The following is an 18,794-nucleotide window of genomic DNA, read 5'->3' on the forward strand; positions in this document are numbered from 1 at the left end:
TGGGCGTGTGTATATATATATGTATACTGGTATGTGTGTGTATATGTGTGTATATATGTGTATATATGTATACTGTATATGTGTGTATATATGTATACTGTATATGTGTGTATATATGTATACTGTATATGGGTGTGTATATATATGTATACTGTATATGTGTGTATATATATATATACAGTATATGGGTGTGTATATATATATACTGTATACTGGGTGTGTATATATGTATACTGTATAAGTGTGTATATATATGTATACTGTATATGGGTGTATATATATGTATACTGGTATATGTGTGTATATATGTATACTGTATATGGGTGTATATATGCATACTGTATATGTGTGTATATATGTATACTGTATATGTGTGTATATATATGTATACTGTATATGGGTGTGTATATATGTATACTGTATATGTGTGTATATGTATACTGTATATGTGTGTATATATGTATACTGTATGTGTGTATATATGTATACTGTATATGTGTGTGTATATGTATACTGTATATGGGTGTGTATATATGTATACTGTATATGTGTGTATATATATGTATACTGTATATGGGTGGATATATACAGTACAGACCAAAAGTTTGGACACACCTTCTCATTTAAAGATTTTTCTGTATTTTCATGACTATGAAAATTGTACATTCACACTGAAGGCATCAAAACTATGAATTAACACATGTGGAATTATATACTTAACAAAAAAGTGTGAAACAACTGAAAATATGTCTTATATTCTAGGTTCTTCAGAGTAGCCACCTTTTGCTTTGATGACTGCTTTGCACACTCTTGGCGTTCTCTTGATGAGCTTCTAGAGGTAGTCACCGGAAATGGTCTTCACCTCACAGGTGTGCCCTGTCAGGTTTAATATGATAAAGTGCTTTATTCTTTGTCAGGTCCAGGGGTCCTGTAGAATGTGAATCCCTGAGGAACAGCGTATCCTTGGCTTGTGCCAAGACAGAAGAAAAGTTGCTGAACACTTGGTACCCCAAAGTGATCAATCTATTTGCCAATCAAGATGCCCTGCAGTTGATTAATGCGGACAAATTGGATTCCTTTTATAACTGCGTCTCGACTAGCGGGGTTCCTCAAGGGTCTGTCTTGGGCCCTATATTATTTAATATATTTATTAATGATCTAGTGGAAGGGTTGCATAGTAAAATAGCAATATTTGCAGATGATACTAAACTTTGTAACGTAGTTAATACAGATGAGGATAGGGCACAGCTACTGGAGGATTTAGATAAATTGGGGAGTTGGGCCAAAAAATGGCAAATGGGGTTCAATGCCGATAAATGTAAGGTCATGCACATGGGAAAGAAAAACAGCAGTCACCCATACATATTAAATGGGAAACCGTTGGGGAAATCTGACATGGAGAAGGACCTGGGCGTCTTGGTTAACAGCAAATTAAATTGGAGTGCCCAGTGTCAGGCAGCAGCTGCGAAGGCAAATAGAGTCATGGCATGCATCAGAAGAGGAATAGGGGCATATGATGAGAACATTGTTCTTCCTCTGTATAAAGCGCTGGTAAGGCCGCACTTAGAATATTGTGCACAGTTCTGGGCTCCGGTACTCAGGAAAGACATATTGGAGCTAGAGAGGGTACAAAGGAGGGCGACTAAGGTAATAAAGGGAATGGAGGGACTAGAATACCCAGAGAGGTTGTCCAAATTAGGCCTATTTACGTTGGAAAAGAGAAGGCTTAGGGGAGACCTCATAAACATGTATAAATACATCAGGGGGCTGTACAGAGATCTCTCCCATGACCTGTTTATACCAAGGATGGTGACAAAGACGAGGGGGCACACTATGCGTCTGGAGGAAAGGAGGTTCCTGCACCAGCATAGAAGGGGATTCTTTACGGTCAGAGCTGTGAGACTCTGGAATTCTCTGGGAGAGGAAGTGGTGATGTCCAACTCACTTAATGAGTTCAAGAGAGGCCTGGACGCCTTTCTTGAGAACAATAAAATTACATCTTATGCTTAGTGATAGTTAATTAATCCAGGGATTTAATCTGACTGCCAGATTGGAGTCGGGAAGTGAATTTTTCCTCAATGATGTAAATTGGCCTATACCGCATGGTTTTTTTTTGCCTTCCCCTGGATCAACGCTGCGGAATAGCTGCAGTGCACAAGAAATAGGCTGAACTGGATGGACGCTTGTCTTTTTTCGGCCTTTTAAACTATGTAACTATGTAACTATGTAACACTTATGTCCAAGCAGGTAAAGGCGGCTGCAAGATCCGTGATATATAAGGATTCATGTTCATTATTGTATCTCTGGATCAGACATAGACTCAGAGTGATACAACTAAATAGACCCTATAGGGGTAAAGTTGGCATATCCGGGGGGAAATATATCCCAGATTTGCCAAACTGAGCCAACTCATGAAACACATGGGTACATAGGAGAAGAAAGAGTTAATTGGCGTAAAAAATATAAATTTTTATTCCATCAAGTTAAAAAACGTACATAGTAAAAAGAGAAATGACATAATACGGATAGTATAAAGACACTAATTAGATTACCAATGTAGCAAGATATGTTACAAAGTATACATATATGGTCACGCATATGGTCACAGTGGGACATGAGCAATATAGATAATATAGCATAAGGTTAGTATATCAAGACAATCCAATGAGTGTAATAATATATCAAAAAGTAATCCATAAGTATTCCATAGTCATTGGATTTACACTTGCCATATGCATCAGGTATCCATCTAAATAATGCTCCTGCCCACAAATAATCAGATACATGTCACATAAAACATTTTTTAAGGTAGTCTCTTACCACAAAGAGTGCCAAAAAGGAGGGTAAAGTGCATAAAGGAACGCACAGTGGCAGAGTGGTATTCCCATCTCATATATTTATGGCACTTCCACAGTCTGAGGACGCACATTCGGCTGAAGTATATTGCTGCGCAGGGACATGCCGGGTCCCTGAGCTGCAATGCATGCCGCCAGCCAATCAAAGGCCAGTAGCTGATGTCGGCGTGCCAGTCACGAGCGACGCATGGAAGTGACGTCATGCGCTGCCCTTGCCGGCACACTGAAATCAGCTACAGAAGAAGACGCCACATGTCGTGGGAGCGCAGGAAGGTAAGAAGAATCATTTATTTTTGTTTATTTAATGTATTAGAAAAGAACGACAGAACATTATACCAGGAAAGGGCCAAGGATGGGGAGCATTAGACAAGGAAGGGGCTCAGGGTGGGGAGAATTAGACAAGGAAGGGGCCCAGGATGGGGAGCATTATATAAAGAAGGGGCCCAGGATGGGGAACATTATACAAGGAAAGGGCCCAGGATAGGGAGCATTATACCAGAATGGGGGTCATTATACCATGACATGGGCCAGGATGAAGGACATTACACCAGGAAGGGCACAAGGATGGAGGTCATTATACCAGAATGGGGCCTAGGATGGGGGACAGGATACCAGGATGGAGGACATTGTTATAGGATGGGGGACATTGTACCAGGATTGGGGACATTGTTACAGGAAGGGGCCAGGATGGGGGACATTATTACAGTAAGAGGCCCAGGACCAAGGACATTATACCAGGAAGGAGCCCAGGATTGGGACGTTATTGCTGAAAGGGGCTCAGGATGGGGGGTATTATACACAGAAGGTGGATATTATAACAGGAAGAGGCCCAGGATCGGGGATATTATAACAGGAAGGGGCGCAGGATGGGGAACATTATACCAGGAAGGGGCCTAGAATGAGAGACATTATTATAGGATGGGGCTACAATGGGAAACATCCAAGGCAGGGACGAACACGCGCATCATTATCGGATCTAGAATGCTACAAGGGCCCATACATCTGACCAACATGCTGGTGGGGGCCCAGGTCCAAATTTTGCACATCTGCAGGAACATGGCATATGGCTTAACAGTATGTCATATGTTGGGAAGGGGTTAAGCTACAGCACATTACATAGCCTCTTGCAGCTATATCAATGGAAAAATTAAAAAATGTATGGCTTTTTGAAGAAGGGAAGGAAAAAATGCAAAACAAAAAATTATCCGGTCCTGAAGGGATTAAGGAGTTCCCACCCACAGTAAATGTTGTCACTCAGCTTAAAATCTTCACTTGCTTATTAGCAGAAGCTAAGGTTTCATTAGGATCTCCGAGGCTAAAGTTACATGCGGCTCCAGCTTACATGTAAAGGGGATGGTATCAAGGAGTCTCGCCAAACTTTCCCTACAAATGTCCAACAATTCAGAATTCATATCCATTGATAATTTATCTTCTAAAATGATAGCATTTTTTTTCTATCCTTTTCATTTTATGTGTAATTAACTTTTTGCTCTCCTCCTTTAAGCAATGGGAGGAACGACTGATAAGGATCCAGGAAACCATTGATGAATGGCTGAAGGTGCCAACCCAGTGGCTTTAATCTTCTCTTCTGAGGACATCATGCAGCAAATGCCTGAAGAAGGACGCTTATTCCAGACTGTGGACAGAAACTGGAGAGAGATCATGAAACATTGCGTTAAAGACCCGAAGGTAAATGGATGCTTCATGGTGGACTGATACAAGAAAGCACGGTCATCTTGCATCCAGGATTGATGTTTTCCAAGAGTCCGTGTCCTGATGCTTCCATCACAAGGATCCCGGGTTATGGGGCTCCGCACTGCCTGGACTCCAGCCTCCCGCATCTTCTATTTTCTATCCAAATAGGTTCTAATTTTTCTTTTAATATAAACTATTGGCACAATAGTCAATGAATGTGACCTTTTTTCAGTCTCTATAACTATATAATGGAATCTTACTTATGGGCTATCTACTTTGTTTTAGGTTTTAAGCGCCACTTCTCTGACCGGACTTCTGGAGAAACTTCAGGACAGCAATGTGCTTCTGGATAAAATCATGAAAGGGCTGAATGCCTATCTGGAGAAGAAGAGGCTTTTTTCCACGGTATAGTCCTTTCACTTGTTGCAATGATTGTATATATTCCTTAAATATTTTTTTTTCTTATTTAAACGCATTGAAATCATTTTTGTAATTGGATTTCATTAATAATTTTGCACTGTTTGCCTTCTATTGGCTCTGTGTTGCGCTGGCTATTGGACTTATTTTTAATCTGTCTTTTTTCAGCTCCTCTTAGCCGATTTATGACCACAGATCACATCAAAGCTGAATGTGCAGGAAACGAAAAGCCTAACGGTGCAACATTTTTAATGAAACTGAATTGTCGCAAATACTCGCAATTAAATGGGTATTCCCATCTCCAAGATCCTATCCCAATATGTAGTAGGCGTAGTAATAATAATAATATTAGCAAATACCTCCAATTAGAAGTGTAGTATAGTTCTTCTGATTCACTATGTCGCTTTCCCCATGTGCAAGGCATTGCAGTAGCTTCGGTATCCATGGTTACGACCACTCATATAGTGACAGTTATTTGCTAGTGGTCGTAACCTAAGCTACTGCAATGCCCTGCACATGGGGTAAGCGACAAAACAAATCAGAAGAACTATACTAAACTTCTAATTGGAGGTATTTGCTAATATTATTATTATTACGCATACTACATATTGGGGTAGAATCCTGGAGATGGGAATACACATTTCAGTTAAATAAAAAAAAGTTCCCAAAGCTGGATAGCCCCTTTAAGCTAACCATACGCATGACATATGAGATACCCGTGGTCTGAATGGTTATTTGGCTATTTCTCCTGACTCCCACCTATTCTGCTGAACAGTCATGTGGTTTTAATGGGGAGAGAGGAGAAAGTCGGTACTGGACACCTCCGGCAGCGGGTTATCTCCCCTGAGAACCAAAAGACCGGGTATTGAAATCCCATCTGCCCGATCCTTCTGGCCCTGACATCCTCTATCGGGGGAGAGTCAGGAGACCCCCATACACATCAGTGGGTAGGCCGGTCCTGCTGCAATCGTCAGGTTTAAACTATTTTAATCCAATGTGTATGGGGACTGAATCTTTACTTTAAAGCTTTGCTTTTCTATTTTCTCACATAGACACTAATACAAATGGCGCCTGACCCAATACTTTAATGACATCTTTATCATATTGTGCATTTTCGCTTTAGCTTTTTCTTCCTGTCCAACGATGAAATGCTAGAAATTCTCTCTGAGACTAAAGATCCTCTGCGGGTCCAACCACATCTAAAGAAGGGCTTTGAAGGCATCGCAAAGCTGGAGCTCCTTCCTAACCTGGACATCAAAGCCATGTACAGCACCGAGGGGGAACGCGTAGAGCTCATCCAGACCATCTCCACCTCCGAGGCTCGGGGGGCCGTGGAGAAGTGGCTCATCCAAGGGGAAGATGTCATGTTAAGGAGCGTGCATGATGTTATTGCTCGGTCACGAATGGTACGGATCTACCTACAGACCAAAAGCATTAATTGGAACTAATCTAGTCTATATATATAATCGTCTTATCCCGTCTGTCTGTCTGTCTGTGTGTCTGTCTGTCCAGGAAATCCCGCGTCGCTCATTGGTCCGGCAGCGGCCAATCAGCGCCGGGGGATTTCTAAAAAAAGATGGCGGCCGTTAGCGGCTCATCTGCGGGACGGAGCTGAGCGGCGATGCAGCCGGGAGATGACCGGCGCAAGGCGCTCATCTCCCGGCCGGCAACAGCAGAAGGAACCCGACCGACGGACCCATCTGCGGGATGGAGATGCAGCCGGAAGATGAGCGCCGCGAGGCGCTCATCTCCCGGCCGGTAGCAGCGGAAGGACCGCCGGCGTCGCTGACCTCCATGCGGAAGGGAGGACCGGGGAGCGGCGCTGCGGGTCGGGATACTTCTGCTGTGAGCGCCCGCTATGTCCCGGGTTCTCGCAGCGGAAGTAGCCGCACAGGCAGCGCCGCTCCCCGGTCCTCACCAAGACGATTCGATGATTGATCGCGGTCTTCGGACCCGACCAATCACTGATCTTAGCGCAAAACTTAAACACCGCTGTGCTGATTGGTCGCCGACGCTGCCCGCGACCAATCACCGATCTTGGCTCCACATTTAAACACCGCTGTGGTGATTGGTCGCGGCCGATATTTAAATTTGGCGCCAAAATCGGTGATTGGTCGCGGCCGATATTTCAATTTGGCACCCAAATCGGTGATTGGTCGCGGTCAGCGTCCGCGACCAATCAGCACAATAGTGTTTAACTTTGGCGCCAAGATCAGTCATTGGTCGCGGGCCAAGACAGCGACCAATCACCGATTTGTGCGGCACTTTTAAATAGCGTCCGTGACCAATTGGATGTCAGCGCCACTCCCCGGTCCTCCCTTCACACCCTAGCCGCATGGATGTCAGCGCCGCTCCCCGGTCCTCCCTTCACACCCTAGCCGCATGGATGTCAGCGGCGCTGCCTGTGCGGATACTTCCGCTCCGAGAACCTGGGACATGAGCGGGCGCTCGCAGCAGAAGTATCTGGACTCGCAGCGCCGCTCCCCGGTCCTCCCTTCACACCCTAGCCGCTGATGTCCCCACTGTATCCGCATGGTCTTACAAAGGTCCGGACATTTGTGTTAAAAATCGCTGATTGGTCGCTGGCGCTGCCCGCGACCAATCACCGATTTGGGCGCCAAATTTAAATATCAGCCGCGACCAATCAGCACAGCGGTGTTTAAATGTGGAGCCAAGATCGGTGATTGGTCGCGGCCGATATTTAAATTTGGCGCCCAAATCGGTGATTGGTCGCGGGCAGCGCCAGCGACCAATCAGCGATTTTTAACACAAATGTCCGGACCTTTGTAACACCATGCGGATACTGTGGGGACATCAGCGGCTAGGGTGTGAAGGGAGGACCGGGGAGCGGCGCTGCGGGTCGGGATACTTCTGCTCCGAGCGCCCGCTCATGTCCCGGGTTCTCGGAGCGGAAGTATCCGCACAGGCAGCGCCGCTGACATCCATGCGGCTAGGGTGTGAAGGGAGGAACGGGGAGCGGCGCTGACATCCAATTGGTCGCGGACGCTATTTAAAAGTGCCGCACAAATCGGTGATTGGTCGCGGTCTTGGCCCACAACCAATCACGGATCTTGCCGCAAAAGTTAAACACTACGGTGCTGATTGGTCGCGGACGCTGACAGCGACCAATCACCGATTTGGGCGCCACATTCAAATATCGGCCGCGACCAATCACCGATCTTGGCTCCACATTTAAACACCGCTGTGCGGATTGGTCGCGGACGCTATTTAAATGTGGCACCAAAATCGGTGATTGGTCGCGCCCAGCGTCGGCGACCAATCAGCACAGCGGTGTTTAAATGTGGAGCCAAGATCGGTGATTGGTCGCGGCCGATATTTGAATGTGGCGCCCAAATCGGTGATTGGTCGCTGTCAGCGTCCGCGACCAATTAGCACCGTAGTGTTTAACTTTGGCCGCAAGATCAGTGATTGGTTGCGGGCCAAGTCGGCGACCAATCACCGATTTGTGCGGCACATTTAAATAGCGGCCGCGACCAATTGGATGTCAGCGCCGCTCCCCGGTGCTCCCTTCACGCCCTAGCCGCATGGATGTCAGCGCCGCTGCCTGTGCGGATACTTCCGCTCCGAGAACCCGGGACATGAGCGGGCGCTCGCAGCAGAAGTATCCCGACCCGCAGCGCCGCTCCCCGGTCCTCCCTTCACACCCTAGCCGCTGATGTCCCCACAGTATCCGCATGGTGTTACAAAGGTCCGGACATTTGTGTTAAAAATCGCTGATTGGTCGCTGACGCTGCCGCCGACCAATCACCGATTTAGGCGCCAAATTTAAATATCGGCCGCGACCAATCACCGATCTTGGCTCAACATTTAAACACCGCTGTACTGATTGGTCGCGGACGCTATTTAAATGTGCCGCCAAAATTGGTGATTGGTCGCGCACAGCGTCGGCGACCAATCAGCACAGCGGTGTTTGAATTTGCCGCCAAGATCGGTGATTGGTCGCGGCCAGCGCCAGCGACCAATCAGCGATTTTTAACACAGATGTCCTGACCTTTGTAACACCATGCGGATACTGTGGGGACATCAGTGGCTAGGGTGTGAAGGGAGGACCGGGGAGCGGCGCTGCGAGTCCGGATACTTCTGCTGCGAGCGCCCGCTCATGTCCCGGGTTCTTGCAGCGGAACTATCCGCACAGGCAGCGGCGCTGACATCCATGCGGCTAGGGTGTGAAGGGAGGACCGGGGAGCGGCGCTGACATCCAATTGGTCGCGGCCGCTATTTAAATTTAAATGTGGCGCCAAAATCGGTGATTGGTTGCGCCCAGCGTCGGCGACCAATCAGCACAGCGGTGTTTAAATGTGGAGCCAAGATCGGTGATTGGTCGCGGCCGATATTTAAAATTGGCGCCCAAATCGGTGATTGGTCGCGGGCAGCGCCAGCGACCAATCAGCAATTTTGAACACAAATGTCCGGACCTTTGTAACACCCTGCGGATACTGTGGGGACATCAGCGGCTAGGGTGTGAAGGGAGGACCGGGGAGCGGCGCTGCGGGTCGGGATACTTCTGCTCCGAGCGCCCGCTCATGTCCCGGGTTCTCGCAGCGGAAGTAGCCGCACAGGCAGGGGCGCTCCCCTGTCCTCTCTAATACGATTCTGCTCCCCGCTCCTCACCAATACGATTCGCTGATTGGTCGCGCTCTCCACACCCGACCAATCAGTGATCTTGGCGCTAAAGTTAAACACCGCTCTGCTGATTGGTCGCGTCCGCTGCCGCAACCAATCACCGATTTGGGCGCCACATTTAAATAGCGGCCGCGACCATTCACCGATCTTGCCGCCACATTTAAACACTGCTGTGCTGATTGGACGCGGACGCCGGACGCGTCCAATCAACGAGATTGGCGACAAATTTAAGCAACGCTCTGCTGATTGATCGCGGTCGCTGGCCGAGATCAATCAGCAGTACTGGCGCAAAATTTAAACAACGCTCTGCTGATTGGTCGCGGTTGTCGGCCGTGACCAGTCAGCAGTATTGGCGCCAAATTTAAACCTCACTCTGCTGATTGGTCGCAACCACCGGCCGCGACCAATCTGCGTTTTTGGTGCCAAATTTAAACCACGCTCTGCTGATTGGTCACGGTCACCGGCCGAGACCAATCAGCAGCATTGGGGCCACATGTAAACCCCGCTGTGCTGATTGGTCGCGGTCGCCGGCAAAGACCCATCAGCATTATTGGTGCCAAATTTAAACCCTGCTCTGCTGATTGGTCGCAGCCGCCAGCCGCGACTAATCAGCGATTTTGGTGCCAAATTTAAACACCGCACTGCTGATTGGTCGCAGCCGCCAGCCGCGACCAATCAGCGAGATTGGCACCAAATTTAAACGCCGCTCTGCTGATTGGTCGCGGCCGCCATCCGCGACCAATCAGCGAGATTGGCGCCAAATTTAAACAACGCTCTGCTGATTGTTCACTGTCGCCGGCCTCGACCAATCAGCGATTTTGGCGCCAAATTTAAAGAATGCTCTGCTGTTTGGTTGCGGCCGGCGACCAATCTGTGATTTTGGCGCCGAATTTAAACCCAGCTCTGCATCGCTCTGCTGATTGGTCGCGGTCGGCGGCCATGACCAGTCAGCAGTATTGGCGCCAAATTTAAACACCGCTCGGCTGATTGGTCGCGACTAATCAGCGATTTTGGTGCCAAATTTAAACACGCTCTCCAGTCCTCACTAACACGGTTCGCTGATTGGTCGCGGCCGCCGCCCGCGACCAATCATCGATATTGCCGCCAAATTTAAACACCGCTTTGCTGATTGGTCGCGGTTGCCGAACGCGACCAATCAGCGATTTTGGCGCCAAATTTAAACACAGCTCTGCTGATTGCACTCGGTCGGCCGCATACCTATTCTAGAATACCCGATGCATTAGAATCGGGCCACCATCTAGTTCTTTTATATTTGTATAAGATTATTTGGCGGCAGTGAATGATTTGTGGATGATGTATCTCTTGCAATAGAGCCAGGTAGCAGATCTTCTACCTGCAATCGGTAGAAATGAATTTGCTAGATAATACTAGTAAGGTTGTCCCTCTCTTAAATGCTTCTGTCAACGTAATTTAACTTTCTTTTTTAAAAGGCATACCCTGCGACTGCAAGAAAAGACTGGGTGAGGGAATGGCCGGGACAGGTCGTGCTCTGTGTGTCTCATGTTCTGGACAAGTGAAGTGCATGAAGCTATCGACAGTGGCCCGGAGGTACGGCATAAGCTCCTTTACTGATCAAGGTTGCTTCACTATAAACAGTCATGGCCGGAAGTGTTGGCACCCTTGAAGTTGTTCCAGAAAATGAAGTATTTTTCCATAAAAAATTGCATGTGTATTTTCTGTTATACACATGTTTATTTCCTTTGTATGTATTGGAACAACACAAAAAAAGGCAAATTGGATATAATTTCACACAAAACCCCATAAATGGGTCGGACAAAATTGTTGGCATCTTTCCAAAATTGTGGGTAAACAATTTTGTTTCAAGCATGTGATGCTCGTTCAAAGTCACCTGTGGCAAGTAAAAGGTGCGGGCAATATGAAAATCACACCTGAAACCTGATACAAAGGGGAAAAGTTGACTCAGTCTTTGCGTTGTTACGTGCCACACTAAGCAGGGAGAACAGAAAGAGGAGAAGAGAACTGTCTGAGGACTTGAGAACCAAAATTGTTGACTAATATCTTCTTTTTGTGTTGTTCCAATATACACAAATTAAATAAACATGTGAACAACAAAACGTGTAATTGTAATAATTTTCTGGGAGAAATACATATATTTACATTCATAGACAGACTTCATGAGTTCTCCTGCTAATAGACTGTCATACCCAGAGACGCAGCTTATAGGAGTTTCCAGGGGGGGATATACCATTGGTGCAACAGAGGTAAGGGGACCCACATTCACATCCAAAGATGCAAGCAGCTTATTTCACAGTACGTTATTAGACTGCAAAGAGACCATGTAGTGTTCTTGCCCATGGGTCTTCTCCTGGGGGTTGCAGTTGTACAGCGGCTCAATATCTTGAAGGTACCCAAAAGGCTCCATAGTATTGTTGGGATTTTGCATTGATTCATGCATCTTGTCTAGAGATGCGCAACTAAATTTGCAGGACCTTGGTCTAAGAGAGCAGGTTAGTAGTCTGTGGCTGTTGGATGGGAGCCTTGCTAACCGCCTCTTACATGCCGGCATCCCTGGCTCCTCTTTTGATTAGCCGGCCAGGCGTGATGTCATTTGTGCCTCACACCACAACTATGACATCGACATCAAAAGAGGAGCCGGAGATGCCGGTTCACGGGGCTCCGGTCCTGCGTCCGTGGAATACTGACCGGACTGTTGGACCAGAGTCCTGCAAATCCATTCGCTCATCTCTACTCTCGTCATATCTACCAATAAGGGAAGACATTGTATGGGATTTCCCATAATACCAGCATAAAATTAATCCATCTGCATTGAGTTTTCCATGCTGTTTGTAGCAGGGTTTTATAGAGGTACATCTGGGTATTTGGAGCAATTTGCGAGGAGGCAAATTGTCCCAGCAGACTCGCAGCACATTGGGGGCTCTCGTCACCATAGAGGGGCACGCTCGTGACGTGGTCAGGGAAATGATCGAAACAGGTTTGTGCAAACATCATGGCTGGCAGCAAACTTTCCAATACCATGTTCTATTTATTATACACTACATGGAGAAAGGTATTGTGCCCCCTCCACATTACACCTACAGGGGCTTTTATGGCCTCCTATTCTAATCCATATCCAGGATGTTAATATGGAGTCCGTCCCTCTACAGATATCACAGCTCAGTATGCCGAGCACCTTCATACATTTCACCATATTCCTATGTTCTTTCCATATCTATGTTATGTTCCCCCCTCTTTTCTTTGAGTTTTCATAGGACACAATTGATCTTGTCACAGTAAAGCAATCTTGGGGTGTACTTACAATGACGTCTATGGGGCAGTAGTCATTTCTGCATATTGAGATGGTGGTCCCTATATAGGAATGTTTTGGCATCTGTAGGTGTCGGCATCCCCTGTATATGACTCATTGCCACAATTGATCTTCTTTATAGTCAGTGGTTTGGATGGCCTAGGTGCGGTTTGTAATATTTTCTATCAATGGTGTGTGCGCCCTCCTCTGTGCAGTGTCGTTCTATAACCATGGATGGACTAATAAAGGGGTTTTATGCCAATTCCTTTAATGACCTTTTGTTCGGTTTCTTTGTAGGTATTATGTCATTCTCCGAGTGGTCAGCCATTCTAAGCCTGAGCAGACATATGGCAATGTAATTGATGTGTGCCTGACATTGTTCTTCCCTATGTGGCGGTGACATATTTATGCTGCCATTCTCCAGTATTTGTTCTAATTAATCATCCTAAAGGTGTTTAGTGGGGTTGAGGTTGAGAACGTGTGGGAAACAGTTCTGCTCTTCTATTCCCTTAGGGTTGGAAGCTACAATTGTTTAAAATGTCTTGTGCTGAAGCATTAAGATATCTTTTCACTGGAACTAAGGGGCCTAGACCACCCCCTAAAAACAAGGCCATACCTCCACCACCAAACTGCCCAGCGGGCACAATGCAGTTAATAGGGTAACGTTCTCCTGGCATTCACCAAATCCAGACTCGTCCATCAGATGCCAGATAGAGAAGTGTGATCCGTCACTGCACAGAACAGGTCTCCTCCAGAGTCCTGTGGTGGCGGCTTCACACCACTCCATCCGACGCTCGGCATCGTGCTTGGTGATGTAAGGCTGCATGCAGCTGCTTGGCCATAAAGCTCCAGGCGGGGGCGCAGTGTTTGTGGTGATGTTGTTACCAAAGTAGATCTGGACTCTGCAGTTATGGAGTCAGGAGAGCGTTCTGCCCTCTGCTCCTCAGCACTCAGTGACCCCGCTCTGTAATGTTCCGGGGTCTCCTGAGGTGCTGCAGTTCCTTCCACTCCTTAATAATATCACTCACATGTGATGGGGGAAGATTTAGGAGGGAAGAAATGTAATATCCAGACTTGTTACCCCGGTGGCTCCTATTACAGGACCGCGCTGGTATCAGAGAGCTCTGCACCACCAGCCGTTCTGTCATATGTTAGTAACAGCACACAGCATGGGAGGGCGGATGTTATACACCGGGGGGCGTGGGGATTGATGTTATACACTGGTGGGGGGCGAGAGTCTTAATGTTATACAAGGCCGAGGGGCCAGATGTTATACCCTAGGGGTACGAGGGGCTAGATGTTATACTGTCCGAGGGCTGGATGTTATACACTGAGGAGCAAGGGGACGGATATTATATACCGGGGTGAGGGGACGGATATTATACACCAGGGGCGAGGGGACGGATATTATACACCAGGTGCGAGGGGACGGATATTATACACCAGGGGTGAGGGGACAGATATTATACACCAGGTGCGAGGGGACGGATATTATACACCAGGGGCGAGGGGACGGATATTATACACCAGGGGCGAGGGGACGGATATTATACACCAGGGGCGAGGGGACGGATATTATACACCAGGGGCGAGGGGATGGATATTATACACCAGGGGTGAGGGGACGGATATTATACACCAGGTGCGAGGGGACGGATATTATTCACCAGGTGCGAGGGGACGGATATTATACACCAGGGGCGAGGGGACGGATATTATACACCAGGTGCGAGGGGACGGATATTATACACCAGGGGTGAGGGGACAGATATTATACACCAGGTGCGAGGGGACGGATATTATTCACCAGGTGCGAGGGGACGGATATTATACACCAGGGGCGAGGGGACAGATATTATACACCAGGTGCGAGGGGACGGATATTATTCACCAGGTGCGAGGGGACGGATATTATACACCAGGGGCGAGGGGACGGATATTATACACCAGGTGCGAGGGGACGGATATTATACACCAGGGGTGAGGGGACAGATATTATACACCAGGTGCGAGGGGACGGATATTATATACCGGGGTGAGGGGACGGATATTATACACCGGGGGGCGTGGGGATTGATGTTATACACTGGTGGGGGGCGAGAGTCTTAATGTTATACAAGGCCGAGGGGCCAGATGTTATACCCTAGGGGTACGAGGGGCTAGATGTTATACTGTCCGAGGGCTGGATGTTATACACTGAGGAGCAAGGGGACGGATATTATATACCGGGGTGAGGGGACGGATATTATACACCGGAGGGCGTGGGGACGGATATTATACACCAGGGGCGAGGGGACGGATATTATTCACCAGGGGTGAGGGGACGGATATTATACACCAGGGGCGAGGGGACGGATATTATACACCAGGGGCGGGGGGACGGATATTATACACCGGGGCGAGAGGACGGATATTATACACCGGGGGGCGTGGGGACGGATATTATACACCAGGGGCGAGGGGACGGATATTATACACCAGGTGCGAGGGGACGGATATTATACACCAGGGGTGAGGGGACAGATATTATACACCAGGGGTGAGGGGACGGATATTATACACCAGGGGCGGGGGGACGGATATTATACACCGGGGCGAGAGGACGGATATTATACACCGGGGGGCGTGGGGACGGATATTATACACCAGGGGCGAGGGGACGGATATTATACACCAGGTGCGAGGGGACGGATATTATACACCAGGGGTGAGGGGACATATATTATACACCGGGGGGCGTGGGGACGGATATTATACACCAGGGGCGGGGGGACGGATATTATACACCGGGGCGAGGGGACGGATATTATACACCAGGGGTGAGGGGACAGATATTATACACCAGGTGTGAGGGGACGGATATTATTCACCAGGGGCGAGGGGACGGATATTATACACCAGGGGCAAGGGGACGGATATTATACACCAGGGCCGGGGGGACGGATATTATACACCGGGGCGAGGGGACGGATATTATACACCGGGGGGGCGAGAGGCCAGATGTTATACACAAGGGGGAGGGAGCGAGGGGACAGATGTTATACACCGGGGCTGGGGGCCGGATATTATGCAAAGAAGGGCTTGGGGTTGGATGTTATACAGTGGGGTTGAGGGGATGGATTTTATACACTGGCGGGGGGGGGCGAGGGGACGGATATTATACACCGGGGGGGCGAGAGGCCGGATGTTATACACCAGGGGGAGGGAGCGAGGGGACAGATGTTATACACCGGGGCTGGGGGCCGGATGTTATACCCTGGGGGCCAGATGTTATGCAATGGAGCGCTTAGGGTTGGATGTTATACAGTGGGGTTGAGGGGATGGATTTTATACACTGGCGGGGGGGGCGAGGGGAGAGATGTTATACTAAACTAGGGCCGAGGGGTGGATGTTATACACCGGGGGAGGCGAGAGGCCGGATTTTATAAACTGGGGGCTGAGAGTCCGGATATTATACACCGTGGGCAATGGGACTAAATGAAAAAAGCAGAATTCGGTGACTAGGAGTTTTGTCCTATAATGTATGTGCATTTGCCTTCCCTTTAGAAACTCTCCCTTGTGATTCTGCAGTGTCTTAGAGGTTGACTATCTTTTCCTACATTCCTCAGGAGTTTCTCATGAACAGACTTCCGGTGGCTTGCCCAACTCCGCTATTACTGGGAGAATGAGAATGCGAGAGTGCGAATCATCAACTGCAATGTGAAGTCCGCCTATGAGTACCTGGGCAGCTCCCCACGCCTGGTCATCACTCCGCTCACTGACCGATGCTAGCGGACTCTGCTATGATGTGATGGGTTATGCTCAGAAATGTTTTTGACTTTTGTATGATGCATGAAACTTATTAGCAATTATTATTGATATTTCATACCAGTTCTTTCATGTTTCATTGGTAGATCGGTGCTTTTTATCTAAATCTTGGTGGAGCTCCAGAAGGTCCGGCCGACACAGGAAAAACTGAGACCACCAAAGATTTGGCCAAGGCGCTGGCCGTGCAGTGTGTGGTCTTTAACTGCTCTGATGGTTTGGACTACATAGCAATGTCAAAGGTACATACAATGTTAAGCTGCTCCATTGCAGATAATAAACTGACTCCATCCGATGTTCTGCTGACATCTTTTGATTATATAGTACAGACCAAAAGTTTGGACACACCTTCTCATTTAAAGATTTTTCTGTATTTTCATGACTATGAAAATTGTACTTTCACACTGAAAGCATCAAAACTATGAATTAACACATGTGGAATTGTATACTTAACAAAAAAGTGTGAAACAACTGAAAATATGTCTTATATTCTAGGTTCTTCAAAGTAACCACCTTTTGCTTTGATGACTGCTTTGCACGCTCTTGGCATTCTCTTGATGAGCTTCAAGAGGTAGTCACCGGAAATGGTTTTCACTTCACAGGTGTGCCCTGTCAGGTTTAATAAGTGGGATTTCTTGCCTTATAAATGGGGTTGGGACCATCAGTTGTGTTGTGCAGAAGTATGGTGGATACACAGCTGATAGTCCTACTGAATAGACTGTTAGAATTTGTATTATGGCAAGAAAAAAGCAGCTAAGTAAAGAAAAACGAGTGGCCATCATTACTTTAAGAAATGAAGGTCAGTCAGTCCGAAAAATTGGGAAAACTTTGAAAGTGTCCCCAAGTACAGTTGCAAAAACCATGAAGCGCTACAAAGTAACTGGGTCACATGAGGACCGCCCCAGTAAAGGAAGACCAAGAGTCACCTCTGCTTCTGAGGATAAGTTTATCCGAGTCACCAGCCTCAGAAATCGCAGGTTAACAGCAGCTCAGATTAGAGACCAGGTCAATGCCACACAGAGTTCTAGCAGCAGACACATCTCTTCAACAACTGTTAAGAGGAGACTTTGTGCAGCAGGCCTTCATGGTAAAATAGCTGCTAGGAAACCACTGCTAAGGACAGGCAACAAGAAGAAGAGACTTGTTTGGGCTAAAGAACACAAGGAATGGACACTAGACCAGTGGAAATCTGTGCTTTGGTCTGATGAGTCCAAATTTTAGATCTTTGGTTCCAACCACCGTGTCTTTGTGCGACGCAGAAAAGGTGAACGGATGGACTCTACATGCCTGGTTCCCACCGTGAAGCATGGAGGAGGAGGTGTGATGGTGTGGGGGTGCTTTGCTGCTGACACTGTTGTGGATTTATTCAAAATGGAAGGCATACTGAACCAGCATGGCTACCACAGCATCTTGCAGTGGCATGCTATTCCATCTGGTTTGCGTTTAGTTGGACCATCATTTATTTTTCAACAGGACAATGACCCCAAACACACCTCCAGGCTTTGCAAGGGCTATTTGACCAAGAAAGAGAGTGATGGGGTGCTACACCAGTTGACCTGGCCTCCACAGTCACCAGACCTGAACTCAATCGAGATGGTTTGGCGTGAGCTGGACCACAGAGTGAAGGCAAAAGGGCCAACAAGTGCTAAGCATCTCTGGGAACTCCTTCAAGATTGTTGGAAGACCATTTCCGGTGACTACCTCATGAAGCTCATCAAGAGAATGCCAAGAGTGTGCAAAGCAGTCATCAAACCAAAAGGTGGCTACTCTGAAGAACCTAGAATATAAGACATATTTTCAGTTGTTTCACACTTTTTTGTTAAGTATATAATTCCACATGTGTTAATTCATAGTTTTGATGCTTTCAGTGTGAATGTACAATTTTCAAAGTCATGAAAATCCAGAAAAATCTTTAAATGAGAAGGTGTGTCCAAACTTTTTTCTGTACTGTATATATCCACCCATATATATACTGTATATATACACACACATATATATATATATATTGTATATATACACAACACATATATATATTGTGTATATATACACACACACACATATATATATATATACTTTATATAGACACACACACA

The 18,794-nt window shown here is 47.3% G+C and overlaps 1 long non-coding RNA gene across 1 annotated transcript; it reads left to right on the plus strand.

Annotated features, from left to right (window-relative positions):
• Positions 1–6,096: 6,096 nt before the first annotated feature.
• On the plus strand, positions 6,097–16,832 carry LOC141222229 (uncharacterized). The gene is made up of 3 exons (XR_012290071.1): positions 6,097–6,373; positions 11,063–11,180; positions 16,506–16,832. It is a non-coding gene; the product is annotated as an uncharacterized lncRNA (long non-coding RNA).
• Positions 16,833–18,794: the final 1,962 nt, after the last annotated feature.

This window comes from Phyllobates terribilis, unplaced genomic scaffold (genome assembly GCF_046119375.1).
Source record: "Phyllobates terribilis strain yellow unplaced genomic scaffold, ASM4611937v1 Scaffold_347__1_contigs__length_1996218, whole genome shotgun sequence".
NCBI classification, from domain to species: Eukaryota; Metazoa; Chordata; class Amphibia; order Anura; family Dendrobatidae; genus Phyllobates; species Phyllobates terribilis.